Genomic DNA, 24,455 nt, shown 5'->3' on the forward strand with positions numbered 1-24,455 from the left:
ATTGGTGATCTATAGAGTTTTATATCCTCTTTTGTTCCCCTTTGTGCTACCTAAAATAACAATCAATGGTGGTTATCATGAAGTGCGAAATAATATTTTTAGATGATTAGAACAAAAAAATAAACACAATTCAAAAACATACCCTTAAACCACGAATATATAGTTTTGGGGCCAAATGAAGATGTATAATTGACCTGCATCCACCAACAGGGAGACATCCAACATAGTGTCATAAGAAACATCTGTTCAGCCACCAACATTATGCTGTTAAGAACCTCATCGAAGTACTGGTAAATTGGGCCTCATGACTGAGAAGGGCAGCTCTGAACTGGCACGCTGCTACTCATCTGACATGGCAGAGTGTCTCCAGTTCCAAGTAACCAGAATTTACAATATTGTGGCTGTTTTTTACCTACCTCTCAACCCCAATCTGAACCCCAATCAAAATCATCTGCTACCATTAAAGATGACTTGTGTCACTGATGAGAGATGAGCAAGCTTTCTGAAAAGGATAACAACATCAAGAACCTTCTCACTCCCAAATGAAGATGCTCTCTATCATTGGAAACATCCCATCAATCAACTTCACGATCCTATCAGAAAACCCATTTTGCCTCTCAGCCTTCCTTATGGTCATGGAGGGCAGCCCTGGTCTGAATTTCGTCCATAGATGTGGATAAGCCTATCATCATACCATTACATTATGAATAGGGGAGATTCAACTATCTTTCCAGGTGAAAGATAGTTGGCAAGGAATTATACTTACTTGCCTCTTAATTGGGCTGCCCTCCCCTATACGTTGCTAGAATCTTTTGGCACTCTCTTCATGCAAACAAAATAAACATGTTTGTTATGCGCTTCACATTGACTATTTATGTACTTCTCAGAATATGCTTGATTTACATATACCTTTTCTCTTACTATCAAGGCCAGAGATTCCCTTCTCTATTTAGCATGAGCTGGAGGCAGGCATCTCCCATTTCCTCAGTGCAGTTGACATACAGAACAGTGCGCTGAGTTTGGACAGGCTAAACCCTTGCCTCAACCACTCAGTAAAATCCCTCGGATTCATTGTGGATAGCCATCTATCCCTCCAACACTAAAATGCTTAAATGGTTTTAGATCTCTACTCCACAAGATGAAGCCCTTCCACCACCATAAGATTTCTGAATGCTAGTACAGGACATAGTGAGCCTGCATATGAATGGGAGTAACAAGCTCCTCACAGGTTCTTGGCTGCTCAGCGAGTGCCTCTAAAAGCAGCCTCCCAGGTCACGGTTTGCCTCATCACCCACTGTAGGACATTTAACCACATCACTCCCACCATGTGTGTATTACACTGGCTCCCCCATCCTGGCTAGAATCTGGCTCAAAACCATGTGCCTCACCTACAAGGTAACGACTGCTGCTTTGTCACCTTACCAGCCTTACTGATAACATCACGTGGCACATGGTCATCTTACATTAAGACCATCACCAGACTGAAAACTAGACTGGCTAACAGAGAAAAAGCCAAGAAGCAGTCCTTGTCATGTTATGCTCTGTTTATCTGAAACTCCATCCCGGCGTATAGTAACGACCTGCAGACTTTGCCCTCCTAAAATAGCCTCTGTGTAATCTAGATTCCAGCTATCCCATGATTTGTAGTTATTCCCCCATCTCCGTGTACTGTGAGAGAGGCTGAATGATTGTCTCTGGCCGAGCTGCATCTCTGGAATAACCTTCCAATCCAAATCCACTCCTCTTATTTTTTTAATATCTTTGTATATCAACTTGAAAGTTTCCTTTTTACTTAAATGCTCATCATCATTTGTGACTTCAATGCTCTGTTCTGCTCTCTGACATCTCTGCCCATGTGCAGTGCATACTGCTCGGTAGACTATTCTAGTGTTTTGCATGATACAAATCCAAAGCTCAAAAAAGTCTAATCAAAGTGCACCCACATCCTTATATTCTACTTTGATAATTATGATAATGTTTAGCAGATGGCTTGTTAAATTCTCACTCACTACCAATGTTTCCCCTCTATGACTTGTACAGCATTCTGTGACTCCCAAGCTACTCCGTAAAATGTATGAATAGGTACGATTACTATTTGCTTTCTTTTCTTTTGTTAATAGACTTGAGAGAAAATAATCCCTACTCCTCTCAGAAAAGCACCACATTCATACAACTGAGCCTAGAAACACCAGCAAGTTCACATAATGATAGAAACATAAACACATATGTATTTTAGGCGGGCATTGCATTTTTTCATGCTGCACACTTTTTTTCAGCATTGTGTAAATATCAAAATGGGATGTAAGACACCATAAAAAAAACCATCTCTTCAAAGATGCATGAGTACTGGGTTCAAATTGCAACCATGAATTTAGTGGATAGTTACACTCAACCTCCCTGTCATGCAAATACCCTTATCCCTAATGGTTTAGGCCACCCATAAGGTAAAGATTGCAAAGGATATAAAGTCTCACTCCATAGCAGAGGAAGATCCCACCATGGCTGAATAGGAATAACTTGCATGTGAGCGTCTGCATTGGCACAACGGGAAACCTGTGCAGGAATTCCCTTTCTAATGGTTTCACATTGTTTTCCCAGAGCATCACAACTCAGCATCCTAACTGGTTTGACTTCCCAATGAGTTCTCCTAGGTTCACAAGGCATCTCAGATTGGAACTCTATTCTGAATCCAAGCCATCCAGTTCAGCTCAAAGTCGGTCCATAGTAATAGAATCTGTGCTTTGAGTGGGATCCTCATGAGGTGGAGGAAAACGTTCCATAATTAATAGTTGCATTCCCCTCTTTTCTGTATTATATGAGGTCCCTGGAGTTTCTGGTCTACTTTCTTGACAGTGGCCACATTATAGTTTTCAGCATCACCAATACTCTCTTTCTCTTCTTCTGGACTTAGACACAACTAACAGACTATTGTACATGTATTGCTGCTGGGCATCACCATCCCCGCCTGTACTCAGCTTTGTGACTTTTGATATATTCTCATTGCACAACTATTCTGACCTGCTTCTGGTAGCCATTTTTCTGGGAGTGGGGAGAAACTTCAGTAGCATCTGGATACATTTCTACATCATCTCCTAGGGGTAGGAGATGATTCCTGTGCACAGTCTTTACAAATCTAGGATGACTCTTTTCTGTTAACCCGAATACAGGCAGTCCAGGCAGTTGATGATCAATGAGGTAGGGATGAGATTCCCAGCAATCCCCCAACTTGTTACGCCCTCTTCTTCCCAAACTTCTGATGAGAACCGGATCCCCAGGTTATAAGTTTTGGAACTTTACTTTGGCATTGTATCTCCTCTTGAGACGCATTGTGTTTAGCCACAGCTTGAGACAATTGATAAGCTTGGTTTAATTGCTCCTGTAGTTCTCTTACATATTTGCTGTAGTTCTCAATCCAGTCCCATCCGAAAATACTCCAGAGCACACGGCTATGGGTAAACTGGCATCTCTTCCAAACATGAGTTGATAGGGAGTGAAGCTAGTGTTGTTGTTTTTGTACAATTATATGCATGTGCTAATGTAGACATATGCTGGCTCCATTGGGATTTTTAGCTGGCTCTAAGGGTGCCCATGAGGGTGCGATTAAATAGCTCCACCTGTGTGTCACCTTGAGGATGATAGCTTGAGGTTTTTGTCTTGTGCACCCCTATCAGCTGCATTAATTCCTTGCTTAATGTGGAATTGAAATCAGCCCCTTGATTGGAATGGAGCTTATTGGACCAGCCTTAACGATTAAAAATGTTTGCCATAGTATCTTGGCTATGGTTGTCGCTTTCTGATCTTTGATAGTGTATGCTTGCGCATACCTGGTAAAATGATCTGCAACTACTAATATAATTCGAATTCCAATGCTATCTAGTTCTAGACTCATGGAAGTCAGCACAGACTAAATCCATTGGTCCAGAGCTCTGAAGGTGTTGAAGTGCTGCGGCCAGATGGATGGGCTACTTCCTGGTGATGCAACGGGCACAAGTTCTGCAATAGTTGTCCACATCTGGGCCCAACCGGGGCCAGAAGAATTGATTTCTTGTTAGATCAAGAGTGTGCGGTCACTGCCTGGATGCCATGCAGGTCACGGAGAGCTTGAAGTGCCACCTGGCATAGTTGGCAAGGGAGCATGAGGCGATGAATAAGCCAGTCTTGGAACTGAACAAAACACCACCTTTGATCACTATGTCTTTGTCATAAACCCACTGGTTAGCAAGATCATTTAGGATATGTGGTCCTTCTGCCCCATTCTACTTCATCTTGAGGACTTCTTGTATGTTGGAGTAATTTAACTGGACTTATCGTAAATGTTGTCTGGACAGGTGTGGAAGTTCTGGTGGGATCAGACTGGCAACATCGCAGCAACTTGCAGTAACTCCATCAGCGGTCCCCCCAAGACAGTCTATCAGTCGAATTTGGTCTGGATGTCTGCATGATTCAGATCTGCAGAGCGTCCTCAGAGTAGCCACAGGAATAGTTTCTCATCTCCCTAACTAGATGCCGGCCTTCTTGACAGCACATCCGCATCAATGTTGTTGATCCGTGAACGATATTCCACTGGAAATTGTACACTGAAAATGCAGCCAGCAAGCGATGACCTGTCGCATCGTGTTTGGCAGATTGGAGGATGTAGGTAGACAGATTATTATCTGTCCACACTTTGAAAAGGGCTCTGTAGAGATAGCCATAGAGTTTTCCAGTCACTGCCCATTTGAGGGCCAGGAATTCTAGTATTTATGTTGGATAAGTCACTTCAGATGGACTGAGTCAGGGACTAGCAAACACGACAAGTCCCGTTGTAAAAGCAAAAAGAAGATATCGAGGCTGAGTACCTTAAAAAGGAAATACACCAAACGCAGGCTATAAAGATACACAGATCTTTATTCAAAGTAACTGAACAGTTTTCAAAGAAACAGAGTATCAGATAGCTATCAGGCCCTCAGTTCACCACAGCAAATTCAAGCCCGTTCGGTGTGGGAAGTGAGTGGGACTGTACATCAGAATAGTCGTGCCTTTTATTCAGTATGTTATCTGATGTTCAGCCCACTTGCGGGTTAACCATTTCCATGGGCTAGAGGTTCATGTCAAGTTTGTTCCCTAATTTATGCAGCTATACATTTAGGGGTTATCCTTAACATATTCGCAAACAAGTTACAATTGCAACAGTGTGTCTTCGGATTTCAGTTGATCTTCCACATATATCTTAAACAATATAGGTAAACAAGTGTTCACATTAGATGCTCGAATAGTATTGTGCACGATATATATATATTCATGGATTAGTCTCGTTGGTACAGGTAATCCTTTATACACAGGTCAACAAAGGACAAGGTCTCAGTACATGACCCTAACATTTGGCCTGCAGGCAGTTTACACATTAATTTGTACACAGAAGTCAAGACGGCCATGTTACATTCAGAACAACACTGTCCACCATCTTAGTACACAATGGCGGATGAACCTAAAATGGCGGCCTAAACGGATCTAAGGTCAGGACCTTGCAACGCGGATTTCTTCGCAGAGCGACTTGGCCTAGGAAATATATATACATACGATCTAGAGGGTATAATACGATTTCCCGTTCGACAAACCCTCCTTTTGGCCTATGCCAAGCGCTAAACTACTTCTAATTACTTTACGAATAATTCCACGTCTCAATGTCCATACACCCTGAATCACCATCAGAGATATCAATCGCCATTAGATCGGCTGCCAGAATTTCTTTCAGAACATATTCATTGGAGTTCCTGTCTGGGGCGTATACCTTGCGTCCTAACGTACCCATCGCCTATGCACAAAATCCCCCTAGCATCGAACATTTACCAGGAAGACACTGTATACAGCAACAAAGGAACAACAGAATTCCCAAAATGATCAGCAAGACCGAAAGTACCTTCCAACCCCAAGATCGCAAGAAGTCCCAGAGCCAAGCGCTAAGATCCCAGTTTCCCTCGGGAACATGCACTTCTGAACTTAGGACATGCAGATTCTGTATTGCCTTGAAGATATTTGGAGAGGAATCTGGCATGAAAACACAGCAAGCGGACCCCACTAATTTACATACCCCTCCACTTTCACCCAGGACGACATCTAATGCCATCCGGTTCTGAAGTGCTACTAACCTTATTGCTTTCTGTTCTATAGTCATATTATAGAGTATGTCAGTGGTCCGGTTGATGGTTCTCTCCAGTACTCTTGCTAGTCTCCTGATTTCCTCAGAGTTCATTATTTCTCCCCAAAATGGCACAAAGGATTTCGCTACGTCTCCCAGAACTTGTGCTGGAGTGTCACCATTCTCGTCCTGCCGTGGATGAGACTTTGAAACCTCTACAGTACTGGCTATGAATACCCCGGGTAACAGGATCCCTGAAGAACAAGTTCCCTGCCAATCCCTGGGTAACCATGGAAATGCTACATTACCGCAAACAAAGTAGACAGGTTCGTCTACATACAAAGGTCTGTCTTCCCCAGTCAAATATGCAACATTGGCGCAACCTTTAAAATCACCCATTGACTGAGTACCATTCCTCTGTATGCAGAAAGAAACTGAATCGGGCTATGGTTAACAGTGTAGGAGCCATTTTAAAAGAAATCAAAGATTGGAAAGGACGAGACAGTCTATCAGAAGTCCTAATAGAAGCAACATTAAGCTTACTCCTATTTGCAAAAAGTGAGCATCCCAAGAGAGTCAAAACACGTTTTTCAAACTGATTCAAATTAATCCCATCAAAGTTCCCTGAGATGCTATCGTTCCAGCGACCAAAGAATAGTGCTCTAAGAGAAGCATAACATGCAGTTGTCAAAGGTAAAGGATGAATATACCAACCTAGCCCCTTATCCCCATGTTGCAGCAAATGCAAGCAAACCCAACAGTTGGACCTACTAAAGATGGCATGTGTAGCATTCATGATGAGTAATAGCGTATTGTTGTGATATCTCTGTCTATGCTGAGAATCCCTAGGAGATAGAGTGTGCAGATGCACGAAAGGAATAGAAACAGTAGGTGCATTTTCAGTCGGTAACAAATTCTCGAGCGGATTTACTTCCTCTAGACACCAGAAGCCTAAAACAATGACTATTATACAACCAATTAACATTATCAACAACAGTAATACGTTTTCGGGGCCCCTGTTGCAGACTGTCCTTTTTCGCAGTTGGTCACACGTTCACTTATCAGTCCTGTACGAGCAGTAGCGGTGGCAGGCATTTTAATCTTCAAACGAACACGACAATGTTTTTAGCTGGCGACCTCCGGGCCGAGCGTCTTCTTAGTCCTTCCACAAACCCTAGCCAACAGAATCCCCGTATAGACAATAGATCGGGCCAAAAAGGCAAGCCCTTACTGATTTTCCTTGATCACACAGCCGATCCGTGCAGTAGGTCTATTTCCTAGGTCGCAGATCGTACCTCGTGCTTCCTGGTACTGAGTGATCTGAGAACAACGTGTCGTCACTTCCCGTTGGAAGCGACGTATCAAGAACAAGAGAGGATGCAAGATCCGGAACAACAGCTTCCGGAAACAAAACTGTTGAAGACTGTGGCGGCAAAATGGCTGTTTCTCTAGGCCCCACAGGCTCAGGGGGAGTCTCCGATGCACTCTCGATGCTGTGTACTGCTTCGGGATCATTGATTGCAGTACTGATGAGGGGTTCTGTTTCTTCTGTATTGTATGGCGGTGGGTGTGGAATCTTCTTGATGTGCGTTGCATGGATCCAATTTTTCCGGCCAGCCACCGCCCCGCCGGCTGCGTGACCAGCAGGACTTGGAAGGGGCCCGCCACCGAGGTGCAAGGCAAGAGGATCGCTCGAATGCTTTTATGAGGACCCAGTCACCGGGCCGTATGCAGTAAGAGGGGCCCTCGTATCGTACAGGTAAAGCCTCTCACACCTGGTGATAAATCAAATACAAGTTTTTAGTCAACTGGCTACAGTAATCTGAAAGAAGTACATTTTCTACATTTCACAGTGAATGACTTTTCGGAAAGTTCCAGATATTAGCAGGCCTCCCCATAACCTCCTGAAAGGGAGTGAGCCCAGTCTTAGTTTGAGGGGTCGTACGCATGGATAACAACACGATCGGTAAGGCGTCTGGCCATTTTAGTTTGGTGCTGACACACGTTTTAGTGAGCTTGTTTTTGATGATGCCGTTGTGTCTTTCTACTAGTCCGGCACTCTCAGCGTGTCTGGTCAAATGGAACCGTTTATCGATCTGTAATCCCGCGCATATCTGCAGAATTACAGCAGCGATAAAATGTGGACCATTGTCCGACCAGATCACTCTTGGTAGCCCGAACCTAGGGAAATAATCTTTTAACATAGTCTTTGCAGTAGTCATGGCTGTAGCGTCTTTAACAGGGAAAGCCTCAATCCATTTGCTAAAAGCACAAATGACAACTAACACGTATTTCAAGTTATTCAATCGTTCCATTTCAATAAAATCAAAGTGTATAACCTCGAAGGGGACAGAAGGTGGACCAAAACTTCCCCTAGGAGTTGGCGTTCCCTTTCCCACATTATGCTGTAAACAGATCATGCAGTTTTGGACAAAACGTTCAGCTACCTTAGATATTTTGTCATTCACCCATACATTTTCCAACATTTTTGTAATCTTGCTGGCACATATATGTGTGGGACCATGAGCCATAACAACCATCATCATAATGTATGCTTCAGGAAGTAGCCATTTCCCTTCAACTCTGTCCACCCAACACCCATCATCATCAAGTTTCCCCAAGCCCTCAGTCCACTTTTTAGACTCTTCCAATGTGGCATCGGCTTGGATATCCCTCACAGAATCGATACTCTCATCCATAATACAGGCATTTGTGGCTTCCCTTGAAGTATATATGTCTAAAGAGAGATCAGTGGCAGTCTGTTTAGCTATCTGGTCAGCAAAAGCATTCCCTTTTCCTATATCATCTACAATCTTTTGATGCGCTGCACATTTTACAATAGCTAACTGAGTAGGGAGTGCAAGCGCTGAGAGTAGCCGTACTATCAGGGAGCCATGCTGGATCTTTGTACCATGTGAAGTTAAGAACCCTCTTTCTGACCAAAGTCTCCCAAAGTTGTGAACCACCCCAAAGGCATACTGACTGTCAGTGTATATATTCACGGTAAGCCCTTTGGAAAGTTTGCAAGCTCGGGTCAATGCTATAATCTCTGCGGCCTGCGCGGAGTTATGCGTGATTCACTTGGTTTCCACAACCGTGCTCAACGTAGTGATTGCATAAGCAGCTGTGGATGTACCATCCGGAAGTTTGAAGCAGGAGCCATCACAAAACAGCTCCCCTTGCGGATTGTTCAAAGGATTATCTTTTAGATCAATTCTACCCTTTGTCTCTTGTTCGGTAGTGTAGAGACAGTCATGTGACTCTTCGTCACTGCAAGCAGTACCTTGCGGGAAAGGTAAGAGTTCAGCTGGATTAAGAACACAACACCTCTTAATTTGTATGTGTGGTGCAAACAAGATCAATTCATATCTTGTCAACTGTGCGGAAGTGAGGTGTTGCTTTTGAGTTCTGTTCACTAGAACATCTACAGAGTGAGGTACCATCAGGGTTAAAGCATGGCCTAGGACCATTCCCTCACTCTGTTTTACAGACGCAGCAGCAGCGACAGCTTGCAAACATCTTGGCAAAGCGCATGCTACAGGATCAAGGGCGGAAGAAAAGTAACCGCACAGCCTATTCTTCCCTCAATGTTCCTGCGTTAACACAGCCAAAGCACATCCATCACATTTATGCATCAACAACACAAAGGCCTTTTCATAATTTGGTGTGCCGAAAACCGGTGCCGAGCACAATGCAGTCTTGTGCAAATCAAATGCACGCTGGTGCTCCATGTTCCATGGAAATAGCGAAGAAATACCCTTCTTCGTCAGAGCCAACATCTGCTTTACATTAACGAGAAATTGGAGATCCACTGTCTACAGTAAGAAGCCATTCCTATCAAGGCTCTAACTTCTTTCTGCGTATTTGGGACAGACATGCTAGACATGAGTTTTATCCGTTCAGGCGTCAATCTTCTTCCCTCCTTTGACAGGAGATAGCCTGAATAGGCGACCTCCTGGCAACAATATTGACATTTCTTAAGCAAAGTTTTATGTCCATGTTTAGCCAGGTCAATAAGCAACAACACAGTGCCCTCCTTACAAGTGCTTTCTGAGTCGGCAGCTAAAAGCAAGTCATCAACATATTGAGGCAGTGTACAAGTAGAGGGCAACTCAAGGGTATCGAGTTGTTCTTTCAGAGCCCTACTGTAGATGATAGGACTTTCCGTGTAACCCTGTGGTGCACGGGTAAATGTGAAGGAGCGTCCCCCTAAGGTGAACGCGAACAAATATCTATTGTCCTTGTGTATAGGAATACTAAAGAAAGCATTTTTTTGGTCTACACCACTAAAGTAAGTAGCTGAAGACGGGATCATAGTCAGTATCGTCGTCACATCAGGCACAATTGGAAATTGTGGAGCGACGATCTTATTGATGGCACGTAAATCAATTATGAAACGAAAAGGAATTGCATTATCGCCTTTTTTGTATACGGGCAAGATCGGACTATTGCATAAACTACCTGCAATTTCCTCAATCACCCCTTGATATACAAAATCAGAGACAATGCATTTCAAAGCTTGCTCCCCATCAGCTGTAATCTTATACTGCGGAATGCGCAGCAACTTTACTCCATGTTTCAAGACAATTTTAACAGGCTCAATTTGCAAAACACCGACATCATTGCCGTTGATAGCCCACAAACACTCCGGAACATCACTAAATTCCGGCGGCAAAGGTCTAGACAAGAATTGAGAGACAGAAAGTTGCTGTGGTGAAATCGTCAAACGCACTCCATCAGAAGAACAATGAATTCCCACATTTAATTCCTTCAACAGATTCAGGCCCAGCAAATTCTCTCCACAATTCAAAGTCAAAAGGAATGGACCATGGTCCATAAACGGACCCAAAGAAATAGGTACCGGTGAAGAAACCGGACAGACAACTGGTGTGCCAGAAAACCCTACAGAAACATTGGTTTGCCCTGATAGTGGAATGTTTGGAACCCGAGAATGATCAATGGAACACTTTTGTGCCCCTGTATCTATCAAGGATAGATGTTTCCTATTTCCCACTAACATTTCAACGTAGGGACCTTTCTGATTAACGGGAATAGGCATAGGTTCCAAACCCTGCTTTGGGCAATCCTAACAAAACAGAATATCATCGAAAGGAAGTTCTTCAGAGAGGTAAGCGGCAGAAGGATGGTCAAATATGTTTCTGTTAGGGAGAATTCTCTTATAAGGCTAATCTCCCAAACCTAGTGAGTCCCTCAGCAGCTTTGTTGGATTTTTGGGGTTTGTTTTTTTCTCCTGCTAAGAGTGAGACTCTTTTCCTCCCACTCTTAGGCATGATTTGAGGTATATCTTTGACTTTTTGTCTGCTTATGGGCTATAGGTTTTTTTACTCCATAGGGTATCATCTGTTTTTGTGTATGTGTTACACAGCACCCTCAGTGCAGTAACACAAGGGTGTCATAGTGACCTCCAAACATAGACTCCATACCCTGGGACTGACTACTGTCTCCCAGGGCATGTAAAGTCACCATTTACTTTACTAGTCCAAAATTGTGAACAGAACCAGTACAAACCATCATATTGTGGAAGTACTGGAAGGGGTTAATTCGATTGCCGCTGGGTCTGTTTCCAAGGGGACACTGTACAGTCCCCCCTTGTCAAGTTTCTGGCTGGTGGCAGTGGTTACCACGCAAAATATTCCACCAGAATACTTCCTATGGGATTTTCCCATTGATTTTCAACGCACCACATTTTGGTGCAATGTTAAAGATACCGTCGGTTTATTTATTTAATATAAAATTTAATATATAAAATCACTGGTTGGGTCTTTTTGCCAGAGCTCTTTTCTAAAATGGCATTCGTGTCCGTCTCTGTAACTCCAACCAAGGTCGGGCCCTTTGTTCCACCTTTTGGCGGGTTTCTCCACAGAAGCCCAACTGGTGCCACTCTGCCTGGGTTCCACAAGATGTGTGGGTGGGGGAATTGGCACCCTGGACTGCAATGCCTTGGCAACTCAAGTTGCACTCTGTTCTGATTGGACCAGTGGTGAGCTGCTGGCTCACCACTTAGCATGTATGAGTGACAGCTAGGCTTTTGAATGGGGGGTTTTCTGCATAAAAGCAGGGCTTTCGGGACTGGAACTTCAGAAGTCGCCACAGGACCTAAGAAATCCAAAGAGGGAAGAAGCTGAGCCATCTGCAACGACGACACCACCGGTGGAGTCCTGCTGCAACAACCTCACCACTTTCCTGACGACAAGAGGAGATCTTCTGCTGGAAGAGTCTTCTCCCTCTGAGCTGGTGGGATCAACCAGTTCGCCATTTCGCCTTCCAGGATGTCTCTTGGTTGAATCGCCCGTGCCAAGCACCCCGGCAGCCGGATAGCCAGGTTTCAGCACTGTGACCGCGAATACCAGGAACGCACCTTTTCACCGACAAACTCTGCAGCTGGTTTCTTCCCTGGCCAGTGCAATAACTCCAAGTTTCCTCCTCGACGAGATCCTCTCTTCCCCTGGTCGAAACCATGAACTGCATCCGCTGCCAGGAACAACTGCCACCGCTGGAGCTTCCTCACTCTTTAAGGTACTGTGTTCTACCTGGCCTCCCTTTCTTCGGTGTGCCCAAGGTGACCCTTAAATCCTTGGCTTACCAACTGGGTTGGCCCCCAGACCTTCTAACTTTGGGCCTGATCACGACTCTGGCAGTAACCCTTAACTCCGGCGGTAGCGCTATTACCGCCGTATTTAAGTGTCCGCCAAATCAGGACTTTGGCAGATTTCGCCCAGTTCTGAGATGGGGGGAAATCCACAGAAAATGTGCGCTATTACCGCCAGCGGGAAATCCAGCGGCGGTAAGAGCGTGAATTTTCCCCATTGAGCCCAATGGGGAATGGGGCATTCCCGAATGGGCTCAATGGGGAATGGGGAATTACATTACCGCCAAACTCTTGATCCGGCGCTATTAGCGCCGGGGAGTTCGGCGGTAGGGCTAATACCACTGGTGGTAATACCACCAGTGTTACCGCCAAAGTCGTGATCAGGCCCTTTGTCTTTTGAACAACCCCAACCTCTTTTGAACATTTCTACAAAGACTTGACTGCATTGCTACACCGTGTGATCTTGGGCACATTTCGCCTGGCTCCATTCAAAGTGGGCCTGGCCTATGAACTTTGGCTCTACAGTATACCCTGCCTTCAGTAACTTGATTTTGTCTCTTAAAAGTGTTAGGAACTGTTTTATTTGTATGACCTGCCTTTTTCTCTCCCTTTAACCTAATTATTGGAGTGCCATCTAAATTACACGCTCACCTCTGTTTTGACAAAAAGTGGTGTATTAACTACGACTTGTCTAGTAATTGCTAACCGCCAAAGTCGTGATCAGGCCCTTTGTCTTTTGAACCACCCCAACCTCGTTTGAACATTTCTACAAAGACTTGACTGCATTGCTACACCGTGTGATCTTGGGCACATTTCGCCTGGCTCCATTCAAAGTGGGCCTGGCCTATGAACTTTGGCTCTACAGTATACCCTGCCTTCAGTAACTTGATTTTGTCTCTTAAAAGTGTTAGGAACTGTTTTATTTGTATGACCTGCCTTTTTCTCTCCCTTTAACCTAATTATTGGAGTGCCATCTAAATTACACGCTCACCTCTGTTTTGACAAAAAGTGGTGTATTAACTACGACTTGTCTAGTAATTGCTAAGGGAGGTGTAAATACTTTTCTGATTGTGTTAGAACTTGCTTTTGATTAATAGTGCTAGTGTATTTTCTAAAGTGTGTGTTAAATAAATAATTATATACTTTTGATACAAAGCTCTGGTCAGTGTTTGCTTGTTCTACTGTGTTTTTAGCCCTATTGTGTATCCTCTGTATGCTGCCTAACTCTTCTTGAGAGAAGTCTGACTGCTCAGCCACATCTACCAGGTAAATCTGGGTGGTGCAGACTGCTACCAATTGGGTTTACTGCTTGCTTCTATAGTCTTAATCTTCTTGCAGTGGTCCCCAAGGGAACTGCACAGGATTCTGCCTAAGAGTTTCTAGTATCCACACTTGGTATCTGATTATCCTGTGAAAAAGGTTGCTGTGAATATTGTGAAAACTGACCTCTACTAGGGCCCCCCTACACCCGGGCGACCTCTGGGTCGTCTACCCATATTCCCAAATGTGTTATTTGACCTCTGTCGGAGGATCGGGCATTGTGCACGCCAATTACCCTCTTGCCTACAATAGGCACATTGGTTAATGTTTACAGGACCCAAGGGCACATTTCCCTGTGGAACATACTGACCTCTAGTTTGTGCATTACCCTCTCTAGGGCCTCTAACAATTTGCTGTTATAATACTTTTGTTTTCAAATCGCCTTTTCTCTTTTCGACTCTTTCTTTTTCGTTATTGACATGATTCTCATAGTACTGAGCCATGTGCAGTACTTCTGATTGAGACATTGCTTGCCAAGCGCTCTCAGAAGACATAATTTGCGACTGGATGTTTGGCAACTGAGGGTCAGCATATGCCAATATTGGTGCTTCAGTGAGTGTTGTCTTCAAATGGCCAAATGGGCAAAGGTACTGTCACACTCAGTGGTCCAATACTGCCCAAACGTCTCGTGGGGGTGATGAAGTGCTCCACAGTTGGCTTTCTTTGTCAGATTTTTCTTCTCTGGTGCATGATACCCTTTGGTAAGGTCAATCAGAAGCTGGGCTATGTTGGTGAACCCAGGCACAAACTGTCAATAATAATTGCAGAAACTCAGGAAACTCCAGATCTCTCTCAGATTCTGGGGCTCTGGCCATGTACTGAGTATTCCCATCTTGACAGGATCCACACCGACTGATACCACATGGTAAATATATTTTACACTGGTTCTGCAAAACTGGCATTTCTCTAGTGACACCTTCAACCCTTGCTGGCGAAAATGATCAAGGACCTTCAGTAGCTTTTGATGGTGGTCTTAAAGTGTTCTGCCAAAGACAATGACATTGTTGAGGTAAATCACTACTTCCAGCAAATTTATATCACCCACAGTGCACTCCATCAAGCGCTGGGAAGTGGCTGGAATTCCTGATATTCCCTGGGGCATCCGTGTAAATTGATAGAACCCTAGAGGACACATGAATGCAGTCTTCTCTTGGTCTTCATGCAACATGGGAATCTGATAATAGCACCTTCTCAGATCAAGAACTGAGAACCACTGATTCCCTGCGAGGCAGTCGAGTGCCTCATCCTCACATGGCATAGTGTATTGATCAGGGATAGTTCCATTGTTCAGCCACCCATAGTCTATTCACTGCCTGACATTGTGATTCCTCTTTCGGACCACCACTATCAGTGAAGCATATCAACCTCTTGATTCCTGAATGACCCCGACATTCAATAGCTCCTCTAAATGGTGTATGACATCTTCCACATAGCCAGTAGTCAATCTCCTTGACCTATCTCAGAATGGAGTATTTTCATTCTGTCTGATGTGGTGCTCCACTTCATGCATTTCACCCAGATCCCAATCACTTTTGGGAATAACTTCAGCCCTCAGTATCATAGATGATCCTTTTCTCTCTCAGACAGTGGTGAGCCACCATGGTTGACATTCTGAATGTCAAAGGGAGGACAGACGCTCTGTGCAGTGTTAGTCTGAGCCACAGAGTCAGTGACATAGAATTGGGCAATCATCAAACCTCCAGGAAGATGTATGACTTTGTTGGTTACGTTAGTGATAGGGACCTTGTCGTTTTTCAGCCCTCGGCCATTGTTAATGACTAGCATGCGTTATACCAACGGATCTCCAGGTATGTCCTCACCCTCCGGAGCCCACCATGACAGTCTTGCCATGTGGTATTCCAGCTGCACCATGATTAGTGGTGCTCATGCCTCCCACAGGCTCTTCAGGTCGACTAAGCTTCTCCATGCCTCTCTTGAGGTATGTCTGCTGACAGGCTGGTTGCATCTTCAGAGTACGGGCAAACTGAGTGCCAGCCATCTTCTTACACAGTTTTTCCAGTGTACCAAACATTGCAGAGTTGGTGACCAGCAGCACTTCAGCGTTGTGGTTCTTTGTTGTGCAAACCAACACCAAGGTGTTCAAGGTGGTGCTCACCCCAACCACATCTTGTGATAGATGGATTTTCACACAGAGGTACCTGAGGTATCTGCAGGCAGCATCTCCCACTGCCATCAGATTTAACCCTTCTATCGGTTCCAGAGGTAGATGTGTCATATGCTGGCGATAAATAGGTTTGTTCACTATGGGATCCACTGTCCAATAAAGCTATAGTTCTCTGATTGACTGGGACAGTCATGGTGGGCCTAATGAGACCAGCTGGGCTGCCGTGGTCTGTATACTGTTGTGTTTTCGGCATGGAACAGTTTGCTGGCAGATCAGCCTTGTTACAGAGGTCATGGGCCCGACCAAGATGATAAAATATTGCACTTGCCTGACCCTTAGTCTGCCGTCTGATGGAAATATTCCCAGGATTCTGTGACATTGTTGAGTTGTCTGTGCTGGTCTTGATTGAGCTTATTCCTGCTGCTGGGGATCTAGCGGCTCATCCTCTAGAACCTCCTGAGCGCTTCCCGACATAGCCCCCGTAGGATTGGTTTCAGAGAATTAAAATTAACAGATACCTGTGCATGATTTGGATCTCTCTCGCACAGGCGAGTTGAATGATCGTCAGGTCCACATTGGTAGCAACATTTACATGGTGGTAGCGGTGCAGAAGATTGGGTGGAACATTCTCTGGGCTCTTGTGTACATCGGTAAGCCTGATTCTCTCCCAATGTAGCATATAGTCCTGCGCCATGTTGCCCTTGTGTGAGGTAGTAGCCAATATACTTCACTGAAACCTGCCTGGTAAACATTACCCCTCTAAGGTTGGTGTACGTCCCCGGATCTCAGCAGAGCCACCTCCAAATGTGTACGCTGAACGAGCCCTTTGGAGGTGGTGAACACTCGAGGTGATATGAGTGAATGATGTGGTAGCACCCTGTAGGAATTCAGAAAAATGTGGCCACACCTTACCACACACATGCATCTGTTTTGGAATCCAGGGAGAAATATCCGCACACCTAACAACCCTGGATTGTATTGCTTGAGAATAAGTGTCTCCACCAGGAGTGAAATAAAGAGCTAACTCCAAGAACTCCCCTTACCTGTGAAAGGAAAACATATCATAGTCCTTTCCTATAGAATAAATGCAAAGTACCAAATGGGGAATTATACCCTGAATCAGGGCAATCTTTATATGATAAATATTAAATGTGTAAATGATGTGTCAGTAGAATGTTAACAATATACATTGTCTTGGAATAGCATTACATCAATGGCTTAAGAAGCCTCACAGCTCACATATATAATGAATGACCCAGTAATCTGAGTTGACATCTCAACAGATAAATCAATACATCAATCATGGTCTTACCCCAAGAACTGGTGAAACAGTGCAATAAATAAATCCTGTTAACAGCTGTAAATAGCACGCGTTACCTTAACAGATAAATATACAATGAACAGCATACACCCCAGTTCACAGTATTAACTACCTTGACCTCACATTAAAAAGCTGATTAAACAGTTGTCATGGATAAAACCAAGTTCACAGCCTTAAATACATTGGCTTCACTTTAGCAGATAATTTAAACGTATCAATGCACAAACACCAGTTAGCTGCATTAAATACATTGGCTTCACAGTAAAAGCTGTTTACACAATGTCATAAATAAAACCCACGTTCATTGCCTTAAATACACTGGCTTCACCTTAGAAGATAATTTAAACAGTGGAAGCAAAAACACCAGTTAGCTGCATTAACTACCTTCGGTGTGATAAATAAAACTCAAGTTCATAGCATTAAACCCAGGAAGGATTTTGTTTTCTTTCTTACGATTGGCCCTAAACCCTAATATACTGGTAGCTGCAGTCTACCACACAAATATATTATATTCACACAAATACCCACAGACAAATGAGAGACACCCTAAATGACACTTAATAGAGAATACAAGGTCCTATTAATCTGATCAGAATATCTGACTTTCAGTTTACAGGCTACAGTTATTTAATTTAGGAAAGGAGTAGTGAATTGGAACAGAACTATGTTTATCTATGGGTCCCAATGTAGATATTCCTGCACAATACATGCGTAAAGTGTACTAGGAACACAGGATAGTGAGCCTGTATAAACACTTCTGTTACTGTGTCTCTACTTCCACAGGAACCAGTGACCTTCCAGTCAGCATGATAACAAAAAAAACCTAAATTGAACTGAAGATTATGTGCCTCATTAATGGAAATGTGCGCAGAAATCCTTCAAGGGCTGGGCGCCAAGAAGGACACTGTGCTAAACTGTGCGCAGAATAAAAAAATGCGTGCCCTGTGTATTCATGAAATGTTCACGCAAAGTAACTGCATTCGCAAGTTGCGGCCGAAGCGACACTGACACACCCACACACAAAGCAAAAACAGCCAGAACAGCTACCTTTGGGAGCTCCCATGGCTGTGAATACATGCACCCTTCAAACAGAGCATGGGGTCTCCTCAAGCAAGCCTGCATCTCGGGGAACCAACGTAGGGTACCCCGCAACTGTATCTGGCACCCTAACAACATCTGTATAAAAATCGTAACTCAGTAACTACTCAGGAAATCTGCATGCAAACCCCATAAACTGCATAAGCACACCTATGAGTTAGATCGGCACCCCGGTTGAGTACACACTCTACGATCAAGTGTACTTACGCCTGCCTTTGTGTGGCGGATAGAATGAAGGACTTGCAAACACATTTCTTGGCCGCGAGGTTGCGCGAGTGAATCCATGAATATGTCTTGTGCTGCGGAACTGCCTGCAGGCCATCCCTCTGAATGCTACTTTTTGGCAAGTTTTTCCCCATTTTGGTGTTCCACCCCCTTCCCAGCCGTCTGCTCAAGCCACACCCATGCTGAGCAATGTGGAGTGTCGCGCAGGGCCCTTGACAGCTCGCAGAGATGTGCCAAGCCTGCGCAAACTCCACAAAAGTCCAGGAAAAGTACTGTGCATCCAATTCCATGAATCGCTGAATGGGGATTTGCGTGCAGAATGGCGCGCAAGTACCCTATTTTCCACGCAAATAATTACATGAATTTGGCCCTATATCTTCATGAGAAATCTACAAACGTGAAGAATCAAAACAAATGAAAACCACGAGACCACAGAGTTGTTCTTTTTTCTCAGGCGGCCCCCATGAATTACTGCACCTCACAACACAGTAGGTAGTCTCCAAAAGCTGGCAACAGATGCATTCTTCTCGTGATGCATGGCCACCGAATGGAAGTGTCTAAAATGGCACCTTAAGTTGCTGCAATGCAGGTTTGTGTTAATAACTTTCCTGGCAACATGTCTCAGCTAGCACCTGATAGGCCTATGAATGCGGTAAAAGAAAAACAAACCCAGAACTTCTTTCAGAGCTAGGAACCGCAGAATGGCTCGAGCCCGAGCAGCCACAGAGAGCAGCCACAGACCCAAAATCAAACAATGAGTTTAAGGCAGATTTGGAAATAATGAGCTTCACTGTATAAACCCTGGTCTCTTTTTCTGAAATGGCTGACAGGAGATGTATATATATTTTTCTCAGATGACAACCGGTCAATGAAGTACATTATCTGGGATGTAGTATAACGCTCGCCATACTCCGTCTCCCAGACACTTCCCTTTTTCCTTTATTGGCTATACAGAGATGAAACTAACCAAGTTGAGAATTTTCCCAGAATTGCCATAGATGAAGTGAGGGAGAGGGGACCAGTAAGCTATTTATATTTACTTTATTTATCTTGAGATAAGCTCTGCGCTGTGTCCATACGAGCACCACTCTCCAGCCACCAACGGACTCCTACATCCCTTAAGCTCCTCTCCCAGCTGCCCTTCATCAATGTCTCTTATAACTCCAACCCCACCTTGAAGTGGATGGTGAAATGCTAGCTGATCCTGACACAGATGATCGTCCCAGACATCTATATGGTCTTGATCCTGGTGCAATATCTTCTGATCCTGATAATGAAGAATCTCTGCTCACATCTCCAGCCCTTTCAGATGGTCTTGACCTCATCACCAACACTCTTTCCATATTCCACACCCTTCCATCCTACGTTTTCAATGCATTCTTGAAAACCTCACTCCCCTCAATGGGCCTAGACCATTGCCAATAATCACCACTCAACACCCAAAGCAATTTGATTCTGACCCAACCTTGAAGCTGGGGAACATTGCATCTCCAAACCAAATGTTACCCAGGGCAGACTTGTTTCTCAATTGACACTTCCTAATTTTCTCTTCCAAACACTGCACCCCCACCTTCCATTCCTGACACATCCCCCATCCACCATGGAAATAGTCTTGTTATACCCTGTATTCCTCTACTGTGTTCAAATGGGGACAGGCCTGTAGTGCAATGTGGTTTAAACCAATGGGCAACTATTGTCCTACTTACCACTTCCACTTACGCATCTGATAGCTTCCTTGATGGTTCTATTATACCTCTCCACAGTTTAATTTGTCTGTGGAACACAATACCTACAAAAACTCAATCACACACTTTCTGGTGATGTGAGGCATCACTTTCACCTCTGCACAACTAGTCAAAACATTCACCACCACAATGCAGTATATCTGACAACCATTACTCCATATTGGTCCTAACACGTCCATCGCTAATTTCTCCCACGGTCTCTCAGGTGTATCTGTCAATGCAATGGGCTCTCTCTCACTAACACATACTTTGTCACTATTAGCACAAAGGATACATTTCAAAACATTCCTCTCAATCTGAGCATCACAGGCCAGCCACAAATAACTGTTCCTTATTAATTTCTTCATCTTCACAATCCCTTGATAGCTCTCATGACCAAGCCAAATGATCTTCTCCTGCAGACCCGCTGGCGGTATCAATTTGTCCCCTCTCAAGAAGATACCATCACACATATGCAGCTCATTTCTTAGGTTCTACAGACCTTCAACACTTTCTTCCTTTGTAGCTTTATTCAATTGCCCGTCCAACAAATCTTAAACCACAGTTTGTAGTTTGTCACCCTTCTCCATTTCACTATGCCAGTCCTGTTTAGAAATGGCTGATTTCCACACTTGACAAATTTCATCCTGATTTCCATCGTCATTTCCCACTTCCATACTGTTTGTCATCCTTGATAGGCAGTCAGCAGCATAATTCCATAACCCTGGAATATTTAGACTTGTACAGTTAAACTCCTGTAGCCTGGACACCCACCTTCTTATCCTGCCAGATACTTTATCCAGACCTTTAGTTGAAAAAATGTTGACCAACAGTTTGTGATCAGTGGGCAGTTCAAATTTGGTGCCCCAAAAACAACTCATCAATTTGTCAGTAGACCACTTCACTGCCAGAGCCTCCTTTCAATAATTGAATAGGCTTTCTACAGCTCCTTTGATAGGTGAGAGGAAAATGCGATTACATACTTCTTTTTTCCCTTAACCTGCGAGAGCACAGCACCTTATCCAACATTAGTAGCATCTGTAAAAATCACAATCCGTCGTCCTCCCTTATAATTCTGCAATGCTGTTGCCACTGCTAAAACTTGTGTAATGAATTGGAATTCTTCCTTTAGATCATAATAGATTCCTTAAGTAGCTTTTGTGATTGGCAAATCCCGTTATGAATTTGATCTCTAATTGTTGATTGAATCTGCATGTTCTTGCCAGCTTTCTTAATGCGTTAATATAATGTTCAACACTCTCTTCTTCTTCTTGCATGTGTTTGCCAAACTTGTACCTTTCTAGGATAATTTTCTTCTCATAGTGTTTGTTCATTTTCTTTATGGTTTTCTCATATTCATTCATATCTTGGCCTTCATCCATGTCTAAATTAGGTAAATATTCACATTTCTCCTGTCCAGCTGGTCCTAGGCAATGGAAAAACAGAAACTTCTTCCAGTCTACCCTATAGTTTGTGCCACATGTCGCATTGACACAATGTTCTAAACTTTTTAGCCAACTTTTCAAGGGCAGAGATGGCTCACCAGCTTCTGGCAAAAACATAGTAGGTGGGGTAGCACTGTGTAAGGCCATGTCTATGCCCCCTCGGAGAATAGCAATGGTGCTATGCTGGACAGGTGGTCCTTGACCAAAACTCAGCTTAACATTGTACTCCGGAGTGAAATTAATCTGTGAAATGGGTGAAAATGTATGTTTAACATATATTTTACATGGCCACCGTAGTGGCCATGTAGTTATGGTTAAGTTGCTGTTTCCATAGGAAGAGCTCTTTTTGGTTGGCTTATAACTTCGCTCCCCCTGGACGAATCCTCACCAAACTTGGCACAAAAAGTATATGGGCCACTCTGAATTAGCAAAGATTGGTGAGGATTCGTCTAGAGGGGGCAAAGTTATAGGGGGTGTCCCAAAACTTGTTTTCCCCCATAGACTGAATGGGGAAAAAACTTTGCTCACACCTACAGCCCAAACCGCTGGATGGATTTTCACCAAACGTGGACCAGGAGTAGCGGCTTGGTCCCAAAAGTGAGCTTTTGCAGATTTGGTGAAAATCCGTCCAGTAGTTTATTTTAAAATGACCAAAAGGTAGGTCATAAAATATGATATCTGTGTTCGGTCCACGGACACACTTCCCTGTTCACTCCGCGGACAGTGTCCTGATTGACCAATCGTTTTGTGTGATGTCCGCGGACATGCAACGTGTTCGCTGATTGGACGGCGTAGAGCGTGAAGTGCGTCAGATTTTCAGTAGCGCCCGCCAACATGGATTTGCGGACGTCCGTGGACAGCACGGTGAAACTTGGTTTAAAATGTGTATTTAGTAGAGTGTGTTGGTATGTAAGAGTGTTTGGGAAGGGTGGGAGATTATGAGATAGGTTGTTGTGTTTTTTATGTGGTGGACGCTCTTGTTGTGTTCGATTTGTCTGCGGACAACACGGCTGTTCTGAGATGTTCTAAATAAACTAAATGGGGGGTGTTCTGAGGACGCAATATGTGTTCGTTTTGTTCACAAGCAAGCTGAAACTGTTCTAAGAACACTCGTGGTGTCCTGAAATGTTCGTAAATAAACAAAATGGGGGTGTCCTGAGGACGCTGTCCGTATTGTTCGCTGACAAGTTGAAAGTGTTCTAAGAACACTCGCGGTGTCCTGAAATGTTCATAGGGGGTGTCCTGAAGACGCTGTCTGTATTGTTCGCTGGCAAGTTGAATGTGTTCTAAGAACACTCGCAGCGTCCTGAAATGTTTGCAAATAAAAAAATGGAGGTGTTCTGAGGACGCTGTCCGTATTGTACTCTTGCAAGTTAAATGTGTTCTAAGAACACGTGTGGTGTCCTGAAATGTTCATAAATAAACAAAATGGGGGTGTTCTGAGGACGCTGTCCGTTTTGTTCGTTGTCAAGCTGAAAGTGTTCTAAGAACTGTCGCGGTGTCCTGAAATGTGCGCAGGGGGTGTCCTGAAGACGCTGTCCGTATTGTTCGCTGGCAAGTTGAATGTGTTCTAAGAGCACTCGCGGTGTCCTGAAATGTTCGCAAATAAAAAATGGGGGTGTTCTGAGGACGCTGTCCCTATTGTTCGCTGGCAAGGTGAAAGTGTTCAATGAATACTCATAATGTCCACGGACATTAAAAGTTTCCATAGGCCATAGTTGAAATGTTTGACTCTATGGGTGTGATATGGTGCAGTGGTTGTGGCCAGGGCATAGAGCCTTGGGTGCACTTGCTCAGTTTCTGTGTTTGTTGCTAAAATCATTGGGTCTGTGGGAGAAAAAAAAATCCATGTTGGATTAAAAAAAAAAAACTTTTTCTGTTATTCTACAGTTTATTTGTTTGTTTGTTTTCAGTGTTCACTTGTTTCTGGAAAATGCTTTATACATTGGCTTGTTACAGTTTTTTGGTGCAGTAACATATTATTTATTTGTTTGGATATTGTACAATTTTGGAGCAGTTAGAAACCGGTAGGCGTATTCTAACTGTCTATTTTTTTATATATTTTAGTGGTATTGATTTATCTGTTTGCATATTGTTAAATTTTGGGACAGTTAGATACCAATTGGCGTATTCTAACTGTCTATTTTTTGCTCTAAATTAGTGGTATTCATTTATCTGATTAGTTGTTGTAGAATCTTTGGCCAGTTAGATAGCTTTTGGAACATTCTAACAGTTTATTTTTTTACTATAAGTTTACTTAAGGCTTAAGTACAGTTTAGTTATCAAATTTTGGTTTTAAGAACATTAAATAAGCGTTTGTAAGATTTGCTGGTAATCTCTGCTTTAGAGTATTCGTACTATCATTACATTCATACCATCCATATTTCTTTTTTATATATGCAGTGTAGAGCCCTGAATTGGTTGTGGCTCCTACGTGGTAGATTATACCTATTGTTGTGAAGGCTTTCT

This window comes from Ambystoma mexicanum, chromosome 10, assembly GCF_040938575.1.
Source record: "Ambystoma mexicanum isolate Mex_15411 chromosome 10, UKY_AmexF1_1, whole genome shotgun sequence".
In the NCBI taxonomy this organism is placed as follows: Eukaryota; Metazoa; Chordata; class Amphibia; order Caudata; family Ambystomatidae; genus Ambystoma; species Ambystoma mexicanum.